Below are 12,478 nucleotides of genomic sequence, written 5' to 3' on the forward strand. Positions count from 1 at the left end.
CCACCACCGTGGTCAACTGCCCACCCAGATCCTTCCCTGGACTTTGTGCTGGTGCGCCCGGCGTTCGCACCTTGAGGGGGGGGTTCTGTAACGGTCCTGACCTGTTTTATGTTGTTTTTGTATGTGTTTATGGTCAGGGCATGTGTTTTGGGTGGGCAGTCTATGTTTTCTGTTTCTATGTTGGTTTTGGGTTGCCTGGTATGGCTCTTAATTAGAGGCAGGTGGTTTGCGTTTTCCTCTAATTAAGAGTCATATTTAGGTAGGGTGTTCTCACTGTTTGTTTGTGGGTGATTGTCTTCCGTATTTGTGTTATGTCTTGCACCATACGGGACTGTTCGGTTGTTCGTTTCGTTCCGTTTCGATGTAGTCTGTTTCCTGTCCGTAAGTGTTACGTTTAGTTATGTAAGTTTATGTTCAGGTTTCGTCTACTTCGTTTTCTTGTTTTGTATTTTTGAAAGTGTTTTGTTTTTCGTGTTGCCATCATCGTTTTTCAAATAAAGAGATGGCTTATTTCCCTAATGCTGCATTTTGGTCTGATGATCCTTCTCTCCTCTCCTCGTCCGAGGATGAGGAGAGCGACAGCCTTTACAGCGGTGCACAGTTGTTTGGGTTTGGCTGCGGTAGGTTGTCATTGTAAATGAGAATTTGTTCTCAACTGACTTGCCTTGTTAAATAAAATAACAAAATATGTGATCATTCATGCAGGTAGATGCATTTTTAGATACCCATTCATTCTGTATCACAGAAATCCCTTTCCATCAGGCCACCAGTTATGGTCCTTCAACTACAATAAGCTTCACTACAGTAATAAATACTACACTGTATACCAAGTATACCCCCCCAGGCTCAATTTGTCGGGGCATGGACTCTACAAGATGTCGAAAGCGAAAGGGATGATGGCCCATGTTGACATGGGATGATGGCCCATGTTTCAATGCTTGCCACAGTTGTGTCAACCCAGCAGCTTTGCATTCCTTGACACAAACCGGTGCGCTTGGCACCTACTACCATACCCCGTTCAAAGGCGCTTCATTATTTTGTCTTGCCCATTCACCATCAGAATGGCACACACACACAATCCATGTCTCAATTATCTCAAAGCTCAAAAACCCTTCTATAACCTGTCTCCTCCACTTCATCTACACTGATTGAAGTGGATTTAACAAGTGACATCAATAACGGATCATAGCTTACAACTGGATTCACCTGGTCAGTCTATGTCATGGAAAGAACAGGTGTCCTTAATGTTTTGTATACTCAGTATATATTTAGTGGGACTCTAAATTTACAGTATATTCCTTTCTGTCAGCATTTGAACCTAAGTACCCGTCTTTGTCTTAATTTTACTGTCTGAATAAAGGCTGTTGGCTCCTGAAGTTACAGTTGGTAGAGGCTCCATGAAGAGGTTTTAAGTGAACTGTCATTCGACAATGTTTTTAAAGAAATGGAGACTGATTTCCACTCAAATGGTTTCATCCATGTGTTGTTTAATGGTTATGCTTTCTAGATTTGTCTCGATAACACACTGTATTATGACCAAGGATAGTCCACAGTGCCAGCAGCATACCACCCTGCATACCACTGCTGGCTTGCTTCTGAAGCTAAGCAGGGTTGGTCCTGGTCAGTCCCTGGATGGGAGACCAGATGCTGCTGGAAGTGGTGTTGGAGGGCCAGTAGGAGGCACTCTTTCCTCTGGTCTAAAAAAATATCCCAATGCCCCAGGGCAGTGATTGGGGACACTGCCCTGTATAGGGTGCCGTCTTTCGGATGGGACGTTAAACGGGTGTCCTGACTCTCTGAGGTCATTAAAGATCCCATGGCACTTATCGTAAGAGTAGGGGTGTTAACCCCGGTGTCCTGGCTAAATTCCCAATCTGGCCCTCAAACCACCATGGCCACCTAATAATCCCCAGTTTACAATTGGCTTATTCATCCCCCTCCTCTCCCCTGTAACTATTCCCCAGGTCGTTGCTGCAAATGAGAACGTGTTCTCAGTCAACTTACCTGGTAAAATAAAGGTAAAATAAAAAATAAATAAAATAAACAGTCTCTGCACAGATTGATCTCACTTTTCACACTTTGTCAGTCTGCTTTCACATGGTAGTTTTGAAAGAAAAACTAGGGATAAGTGAGCTCAAAGGAATAATTATATTTTGAAACTCACAGGTAGAGTAGGGTATGCCAATAGCAACTGCTAGGTAAACATAATAACATTTCTGTTTCACATAGTGGATCTGATTCTCAAGCTGATAACATTGGCTTTACTAGTAGCAGCACCATGTTAGCCAACAACAAGGCCAGATGTTAACACACTTCATGGAGGAACGTAATTGACCAAAGGGAAAGTGGAAACAGACATGTAGATCAGTGTTGCTTCCTTTGTTACAAAGCCATGTGTGTCGTCTTCCAGCAAAGCCTGGACTGTGAGGCTTGACAGCAGGACAAATCCAGCCTCCGTAACCGTCTCACAAGGGAAGTGGAAATATAGGCTGTGTTACATGCTCCTTGGGAACATCTAGGTACATGATGTCATAGCGAGACAGATAAGTAACAATATGGTCAAAGTCTGTTCAAATCTATTCCGTAAATCTTTATAATGTAAATATGACGTTAGTCAATGGTGTGTGCCATACCAATCTGAGCAGTTTTCCCCACCAGTGCCCTCCAATAGGAAGCTAAACAAGCCATACTCCGGCAGACAGCATTCCGGATCCGGACCTAGACGCAGAACAGGGTTTATTACGGACCACGGGTCCCAACAAAGAAAAAACTTGAATGTCCCAAAGGTTGCGAGCTCGAATCTCATCACAGACAATTTTAGCTAATTAGCAACTGTTCAACTACTACTACTTTTTAACTACTTAGCATGTTAGCTAACCCTTCCCCTAAACCTTTAACCTAACCCCTAATCTTAACCCTAACCCCTAGCCTAACTAACGTTAGCGAGCTAGCTACCTAGCTAGAATTCATAACCTATCATACGCTTCGCAAATTTGTAACATATTGTATGTTTTGAATTTCGTAACATATTGTACGTTTTGCAAATTTGTAATATATAATACAAATTGTAATTCATAACATGTCATTCGTGATGGGTGATGGACATCCACAAATTAATACATACCATAACAAACGCAACATATCATAAAAAATTAGATATCTTGGATTTACATACAGAATAATACGAAAGGCTCTGGAACCAGGTTGTTACAAACTGACCTATAAAGCAAGTATTGTATTATTGTATTGTATCTTCATGTCATAGGCCTAAATGGAAGTCAATTGCACGGTTTTTATGTATCAAGTAACTAAGTATTAGCATATTAGTGAACGTATAAGACTACAGCAATATAACATATGGCAAAACGAATTAGCATTAGGCCTTCATTGGGGTTTAGGTATAGCCTACTGATGTTGCTTGTGCCAAAACACCGATAAATCACCGATGTTATTTGACAGGAATAATCCATTGTTACATTGTTACATTCCCAAAGACTCAACTCTCAAGAGTCATCTGTCAGAAATTCACTTTACATGATCCTTTCAAATTGTTAAAAATAAACGGTTCAGTTTTCGAATAACGGTTCCTCCGAAAATTGAATTCCCAAATATACCTACCTCCCTGTAGTCAGTCCCTGTAGTTATGCCGGGTTCAAGTACAAGACGGAACTAGGAAATTGGGAAATTTCCCGACTTGCTAAATGTTATAGTTATACACGTGCCGCATTCAACGAATCACCAATCAGGACATTCCCGAGTTTCCTAGTTCCGACTAGCATAGGAACGCGGCAGAAGTAAGCTTCTCTACTGTTTTCCAGCGTGCTCGATTTCCGTATCCAACGGGAGACATCCATTGCCATCATCACCATAGTTTAGTTAGAGGGAGTAACGGTGTCAGAAGTACAGAAAGTCCCGATTTACGTCTTCGCTAAACAGCCGAGATACCTTGGAGGCACAAAGCTGGAACACATTAGGAAACAGTAATATATCGTGGTGGAAGACCGAATTCAAACTTTATTATTTGCTTGGAAGTTCCGAGGCAAAGTTTTGTTTCTGGAATTGCTCTGCGCTGATACACGTTTGACAGTTAACAACAAAGTAACTTGTACGGTGATTCTCAGCAGGTAAGACCGCATATTAAAGGCTACATTATATTGCAGTAATTTAGGCTACAGTACTGTTTTGAGTCAGTTACTAGGTGTTACTTTGAATGCCAGTTAAATAACTTTATGAACTTAGCTGGTAGCTTGTTTTGCTATGCAGTTGATTTCTCCAGACTATCCTTTCCTGTTTGGGCTTCATACAGAGAGAGCACACATGTAGCCTATAATTTGTTAGAATATAACGTTGTAGGCTTGTTGCTATATGTTTAAAAATGTAGTCTACCACAACGTCATATCACGTTCATATGTTAGTTACGTGCGATTAATGTGTTAAATGTACCTATAGTCCCTATAACATACTTAATTAATATAAAATCAAATGTAGCCTTACATAAAGGTCTGGACAAACAAAATAAGCACTGCTGATTACATCAATTATTTACTTTTCGGTAGATAGTTTTCACGTGTGATTATCCTACTAGTGAGCATAAAAGATGCCAGTTGATTGCTGCACTCAGTATTCCTAAAGCTAAAGGAATGCATAGGGGTTATAGCTCTCTCATGCACAGATTTAAGGAATGTGACGAATCCAAACATAAATTCAGAGCACTTTGAGGAGGAACAGCTGAGAGGCGTCTAGTGCTGATCTAGTATGTGAGAAGCATGCCTTGTCGAACAATTGGCGCGATTACTGGCAGGCTCTCATAGCTTGAGTGCCACAGTGATGGTCTGTCTCTGTGTTGCAAAGGCTGTGTCTGAAGCAGAGATGAAGCCTGTTTATATGCTTATAACAATGTTATTACAGCTGTATCAATGGCTTTTCAGACCAAGATATGACAGTTAGAGCGTTCATCACGCTGCATTGGACCTTTAACCATTTGTAACACACGTAAATGGTTTGAATTCCCAAAAATAAACATAGATTTAAAAAATAATCACGCATTTATAGTCATTTGTCGTTTCAAAATAGACGTTTTCGTATGTTTTTCATGTTTTGAACAGATATTTTTGTAAATGTCATCCGTTGCTGCTTGTTTTGAACATTTGTCTGTTATTCATTCAAAGTGTTGTGTTTCTGTGATACTCAGAGGCTGAGAAATTGGCGATTGAGCTAATTTGACATATGGTACGACATAAAATGGCCACTAATAGGCCATGAGCTATCAACTCATTTCCAATTGCATCTGAAAGATGAGAATCTTGACTTGTTATAGAGACAATGGCAGGAAGCTAAATATGCATTTACATTTTAGCAAACATTTTTACTTATAGTGGCTGCAACGCCCTCCAGCGGGTGGTTCCAAATCTGGGGTGGCTCCATTTCTACTGAACAAAAATAAACGCAACATGCAACAATTACTACAGTTTTACTGAGTTGCAATTCATGTAAGGAAATCATTAAATTGAAATAAATTAATTAGGCCCTAATTAATGGATTTCACATGACCGGGCAGCCATGGGTGGGCCTTGGGAGCCAGGTCAACCCACTGGGGAGCCAGGCCCAGCCAATCAGAAGGAGTTTTCCCCCTCAAAAGGGATTTATTACAGATGTAAATACCACAGCTTTCCGGGTGGCTTGTCTCCAATGATCCCACAGGTGAATAAGCCGGATGTGGAGGTCCGTCCTGGGCTGGTGTGGTTACACGTGGTATGCGGTTGTGAGGCCGGTTGGACGTACTGCCAAATTCTCTAAAACAACATTGGAGACGGCTTATGGTAGAAAAATGAACATTCAATTCTCTGGCACTCTGGCAACAGCTCTGGTGGACATTCCTGCAGTCGGCATGCCAATTGCATGCTCCCTGAAAACTTAAGACATCTGCAGTGTTGTGTGACAAACGTTTAGAGTGGCCTTTTATTGTCCCCAGGACAAGGGGCACCTGTGTAATGAGCATGCTGTTTAATCAGCTTCTTGATATGCCACACCTGTCAGGTGGATGGATTATTTTGGCAAGGAGAAATGCTCACTAACAGGGATGTGAACAAATTTGTGCACCAAATTTGAGAGAAAAACTTTTTGTGCGTATGAACATTTTCTGGGTTCTTTTATTTCAGAAAATGAAACATGGGACCAACACTTTATATGTTGCATTTATATTTTTGTTCAGTATATATATTTTCAGGATGCATACTGTACATCTACCTCTGTGCCAAATGTGACAAAATTGACTAGTGAGTCCACATTTTCAGCTTAGTCACCTGCGCACCACTAGTATACAAAAGAAAGATAATTTTCCATTCCACCCATATTAACACTAGAACCGCCTGGCCTTTCAGCATATGGTACAGAGCCAATGTGCGAGGGCACCGGTGTCGAGGTAATTGAGGTAATTATGTACATGCAGGCAGGGTTATTAAAGTGGTAATAACAGAGAGTAGCAGCAGCGTGGGGGGGTGGTGCAAATAGTCTGGGTGGCCATTTGATTAGCTGTTCAGGAGTCTTATGGCTTGTGGGTAGAAGCTGTTTAGAAGCCTCTTGGACCTAGACTTGGCGCTCCAGTACTGCTTGCCGTGAAGTAGCAGAGAGAACAGTCTATGACTAGGGTGGCTGGAGTCTTTTACAATTTTTAGGGCATTCCTCTGACACCGCCTGATATAGAGGTCCTGGATGGCAGGAAGCTTGACCCCGGTGATGTACTGGGCCGTACGCACTACCCTCTGTAGTGCCTTGCGGTCGGAGGCCGAGCAGTTGCCATACCAGGCAATGATGTAACCCGTCAGGATGCTCTCGATGGTGCAGCTGTAAAACCTTTTGAGGATCTGAGGACCCATGCCAAATATTTTCAGTCTCCTGAGGGGGAATAGGTTTTGTTGTGGCCTCTTCACGACTGTCTTGGTGTGCTTGGACCATGTTAGTTTGTTGGTGATGTGGACGCCAAGGAACTTGAAGCTCTCAACCTACTCCATTACAGCCCCGTCGATGAGAATGGGGGCGTGCTTGGTCCCCCTTTTCCTATAGTCCACAATCATCTCCTTAGTCATGATCACATTGAGGGAGAGGTTGTTGTCCTTGCACCACACCGTCAGGTCTCTGACCTCCTCCCTATAGGCTGTCTCATCGTTTGCGATGGTCAGGCCTACCACTGTTGTGTCATCAGCAAACTTAATGAGGGTGTTGGAGTTGTGCCTGGCCACGCAGTCATGCGTGAACAGGGAGTACAGGAGGGGACTGAGCACGCACCCCTGAGGGGCCCCTATGTTGAGGGTCAGCGTGGCAGATGTATTGTTATCTACCCTTACCACCTAACCCTAACCCGTCAGGAAGTCCAGGATCCAGTTGCAGAGGGAGGTGTTTAGTCTCAGGGTCCTTAGCTTAGTGATGAGCTTTGAGGGCACTATGGTGTTGAACGCTGAGCTGTAGTCAATGAATAGCGATCTCACATAGGTGTTCCTTTTGTCCAGGTGGGAAAGGGCAGTGTGGAGTGCAATAGAGATTGCATCATCTGTGGATCTGTTAGTGCGGTATGCAAATTGGAGTGGGTCTGGGGTTTCTGGGATAATGGTGTTGATGTGAGCCATGACCAGCCTTTCAAAGCATTTCATGGCTACAGATGTGAGTGCTACGGGTCGGTAGTCATTTAGGCAGGTTACCTTAGTGTTCTTGGGCACAGGGATTATGGTGGTCTGCTTGAAACATGTTGGTATTACAGACTCAGACAGGGAAAGTTTGAAGACACTTGCCAGTTGGTCAGCGCATGCTCGGAGTACACGTCCTGGTAATCTGTCTGGCCCAGCGGCCTTGTGAATGTCTTACTCACATCGGCTGCGGAGAGCGTGATCACACAGTCATCCGGAACAGCTGATGCTCTCATGCATGCATTTCTCTTTCATCAATCTAACCACTGTCATGACGTTGGGTTGGGGGTAGGTTTATGACAGTCATAAATACCTCTTTCCCCCTTTTTCTCTCTCCCTACTATAACTGATGTGACATAAGGAAACCCATGGGTTAACATAGTGGTTCTGGTAACATCAGAAAATGAACTATATTCTGGTGATCCGACCAACTGAACGAATGCGGTGGTACTTAAGGTATATTATGTCAGTTCGGTTGCCCTCTGACACATTCTCATCAAGGATTGAATGACATAAAATCTACTGTGGAAAGTCTAAATGTCAGAGATATCGGATTCACATGGAATTGTTGTTTAATTCAAATGTTTGAATATGACATTATTTGTGAAGAGATGAAGTGTAATTTTAGCTTCCAAATGAGAGATCTGTGCTTTCATAAGTTTTCCTCTGCTTACAGTGGTCCGCCCCTGTGAAGAGGCATGGGTTAATAGACTTTTCAGACACACCCCTCTCCCTCCACTATATAAAGCCACGAACCAGAATATAACTTTCTGTTCCGGGTATACTAGGATGACGATCCAGTGTCAGAATGGTTCAGATAATCACTATAGATGAAGCCAACATCAGCATGGACTTTGATTGTGAATGATATGAACTTTGAACTCGTATTCACTACAGAAGTGATATCTCCTAGCCTTTGAGTTAGCAACAGCTAAACGCAGGTTCGGAAGGACAGTCCAAGTATCCCGTCTAATACACACAACGTTCCCGTGACTACCAGAGACATTCTTCAAGGGACAGAGGACTCGGGTGATGACATGGGCCATCTACCACCAACCTACTGAAGCGCAGCTCAGAGTAAATATTGATTGCATTTTCCTCTTCAAATGGGCGGTAATTTAGAATGCATAAGATACTGTATTTACGATAGCACAGCTCGCCTATGTCAAGTCTCCCGCTCTTTCACTAGGACTCCCCCCCTTTCCTTTGTGTAACAAGCTGTCATATCGATTCTGCCCGCCAGGGACGTTTTTCTGTATGACGTAATTTGTGATCAAGTTATGATTTAATTGTGTATGTGTGTTTCTGTGTGATTAGTTAGGTATTTAGTAAATAAATAATTAAACCCAATTTTGTATTGCTGATTCAACTTGTTAGTCAGGATTCTTGCAGATAATCAAGGACTTACAACTTTCAGATGAGACTGAATAAAATGACGATTAATGTGACTGCTATTTAGTAAAATATTACTAAATCTTTAAGAGTTTATTCGAAAGATAATAGCTCTATAAATATTATTTTGTGGTGTCCCTCTCTAGTTAATTCATATTTACATGATTAGTTCAATCAGGTAATATTAATTACGGAGAAATTATTTTATAGAATAGCATGTCATAGCAATTAATCTGGCATAGTCAAAGACACGACACCACAATACCCCATAATGACAAAGGAAAAGCAGACATTTTCTGTTAATTTATAAAAAAACTACGGAAATATCACATTTACATATAAATTCAGTCCCTTTACTTAGTACTTTATTGAAGCATCTTTGGCAGTGATTACAGCCTCGAGTCTTCTTGGGTATGACACTACAAGCTTGGTACACCTGTATTTGGGGAGTTCTTCCCATTCTTCTCTGCAGATCCTCTCAAGCTCTGTCAGGTTGGATGGGGAGCTTTGCTGCACAGCTATTTTCAGGTCTCTTCAGAGATATTAGATCGGATTCAAGTCCGGGCTCTGGCTAGGCCACTCAAGGACATTCAGAGACATGTCCTGAAGCCACTCCTGCATTGTCTTGGCTGTGTGCTTAGGGTCGTTGACCTGTTGGAAGGTGAACCTATGCACCCAGTCTGAGGTCCTGAGCACTCTGGAGCAGGTATTCATCAAGGATCTCTCTGTGCTTTACTCTTTGCCTCGATCCTGACTAGTCTCCCAGTCCCTGCCGCTAAAAACATTTCCACAGCATGATGTTGCCACCACCATGCTTCACCGTATGGATGGTACCAGATTTCCTCCAGACGTGACACTTGGCATTCAGGCCAAAGTGTTCAATCTTGGTTTCATCAGACCAGAGAATCTTGTTTCTCATGGTCTGAGAGTCTTTAGGTGCCTTTTTGCAAACTCCAAGTGGGCTATCATGTGCCTTTTACTGAGGAGTGGCTTCTGTCTGGTCACTTTACAATTTTTATTTTTTTTATTTTTTTTTACCGTTATTTTACCAGGTAAGTAAACTGAGAACACATTCTCATTTGCAGCAACGACCTGGGGAATAGTTACAGGGGAGAGGAGGGGGATGAATGAGCCAATTGTAAACTGGGGACTTTTAGGTGACCATGATGGTTTGAGGGCCAGATTGGGAATTTAGCCAGGACACCGGGGTTAACACCCCTACTCTTACGATAAGTGCCATGGGATCTTTAATGACCTCAGAGAGTCAGGACACCCGTTTAACGTCCCATCCGAAAGACGGCACCCTACACAGGGCAGTGTCCCCAATCACTGCCCTGGGGCATTGGGATATTTTTTAGACCAGAGGAAAGAGTGCCTCCTACTGGCCCTCCAACACCACTTCCAGCAGCATCTGGTCTCCCATCCAGGGACTGACCAGGACCAACCCTGCTTAGCTTCAGAAGCAAGCCGGCAGTGGTATGCAGGGTGGTATGCTGCTGGCTGACAATAAAGGCTTGATTGGTGGAGTGCTGCAGAGATGGTTGTCCTTCTGGATGGCTCTCCCATCTCCACAGATGAACTCTAGAGCTCTGTCAGAGTGACCATCCCTGACCAAGACCCTTGTCCCCCGATTGCTCAGTTTGGCCAAGCGGCCAACTCTAGGAAGAGTGTTGATGGTTCCGAACTTCTTCCATTTAAGAATGATGGAGGCTACTGTGTTCTTGGCAATCTTCAATTCTGCAGACATTTTTTGGTACCCTTCCCCAGATCTGTGCCTCTACACAATCCTGTGCCGGAGCCCTATGGAGAATTCCTTCAACTTCATGACTTGGTTTTTGCTTTGACATGCACTGTCAACTGTGGAACCTTATATAGACAGGTGTGTGCCTTTCCAAATCATGTTCAATCAATTGAATTTGCCACAGGTGGAGTCCAATCAAGTTGTAGATGCATCTCAAGGATGATCAATGGAAACAGGATGCACCTGAGCTACATTTTGAGTCTCATAGCAAAGGGTCTGAATACTTATATAAATAAGGTATTTATGTTTTTTATTTTTAATAAATTAGCAAAAATGTCTAAACCTGCTTTCGCTTTTTCAATATGGGGTATGTAAACTGCTGAGGATAATTTAGTTTTTAAAAACGTTTTAGAATAAGGCTGTAACAAAAGTCAAGCGGTCTGAATACTTTCCAAAGGCACTGTATAAGTACCCTCTAGAGAACGTTGCCGGGCCTTTAGCATATGCTTCAGATGCATATCATCTCACAAGGTGTGCAAACATGCTTGTTTAATTAACCCTTGATACATAGTGCATAAACCATTGTAAGGGATTAATTGCATGACTAAATATTTATGGAAATATGTCCCCCCCAAAAAATAACAACAATATATGTTCTGTATAATTCTACAAAGTCCTAGAAAAAACATAAGCCTATAGCCTGTTTTCATTTCCCTTACAATAAAAACATTACAGTGTAGTCCATTTGATCAACTGTATTTGTAGATTCGATTAGTAATATAGTTATAGTAAGTAACAGTCCAGTTACAACTTCTTTTGACAAAGTAGTAGAAAAAAAGATGATTACGATATTATTAATAATAGTAATAATAATATTACTAGCCAGGTGCGCAGTTGAAATTATTTTCTCTATTCCTAATCAAAAGCACCAGTGCATGAACAATTGTAAAGGATTCATTGCATAAAAAAATATGAATGGAAATAAATTCATAACAGGGTATAGAAAACAGTAATTTGTTGATTGTATCAGACACTGTATTGTCCCCTTATACCCGTGCCTTTACACATGAATCAATCGCGTCTTCTGTTTATGATTCAGGTTCCACGGTCAGCACACAGCTTCAGGGCTTTGTGTGAGCAAGCTGCTAATACAAATTGGTTACACTGCACACAATATCTATGGGCCTTGTTTTGTGTGCACCTGCCGACTTGACATTGTTTCTTCTTGTTACTGAGTGGGAGCTGTGGTGCTTGGGGAAGAGGGAGAGCAGGACCTGCTGCCTGCTTGGAGCTGTGGTGCTTGGGGAAGAGGGAGAGCAGGACCTGCTGCCTGCTTGGAGCTGTGGTGCTTGGGGAAGAGGGAGAGCAGGACCTGCTGCCTGGGTGGCCTGCTTGGCGGTCATAGCATCTTTCTTGGAGTTCAAGTGGTTCTTACAAAGCTCACAATTCATTCATCCATGATACAATCTCTCCTGCTGATTGTCTTGTCAAGGCATTGTTTGCACAACAGGTGCGTGTTGATAGCAGCCATGTCGAGCTGGTTGTAGAACACTGTGACAGGCCAGTGGCGAGTACCTCCTTTTACAGAGTACTGTCTTGCCATCTGGTTGAGTGAATCCACACCAACCTATTGCAAAAAAATAAAATGAATAGAAAAGGTTAGAAC

The 12,478-nt window shown here is 42.5% G+C and overlaps 1 protein-coding gene across 2 annotated transcripts in view; it reads left to right on the forward strand.

The window, feature by feature from the left end:
* Nucleotides 1-3,778: 3,778 nt before the first annotated feature.
* Nucleotides 3,779-12,478, forward strand: part of LOC129866828 (tetraspanin-9-like) — a 298,952-nt gene continuing 290,252 nt past the window's right edge. For both annotated transcript variants that reach the window (XM_055939761.1, XM_055939763.1), the window contains exon 1: nucleotides 3,779-4,124. The gene's annotated coding sequence lies outside the window, so the exon portion shown is untranslated. The remainder of the gene's footprint in view (nucleotides 4,125-12,478) is intronic.

This window comes from Salvelinus fontinalis, chromosome 12 (genome assembly GCF_029448725.1).
Source record: "Salvelinus fontinalis isolate EN_2023a chromosome 12, ASM2944872v1, whole genome shotgun sequence".
NCBI classification, from domain to species: domain Eukaryota; kingdom Metazoa; phylum Chordata; class Actinopteri; order Salmoniformes; family Salmonidae; genus Salvelinus; species Salvelinus fontinalis.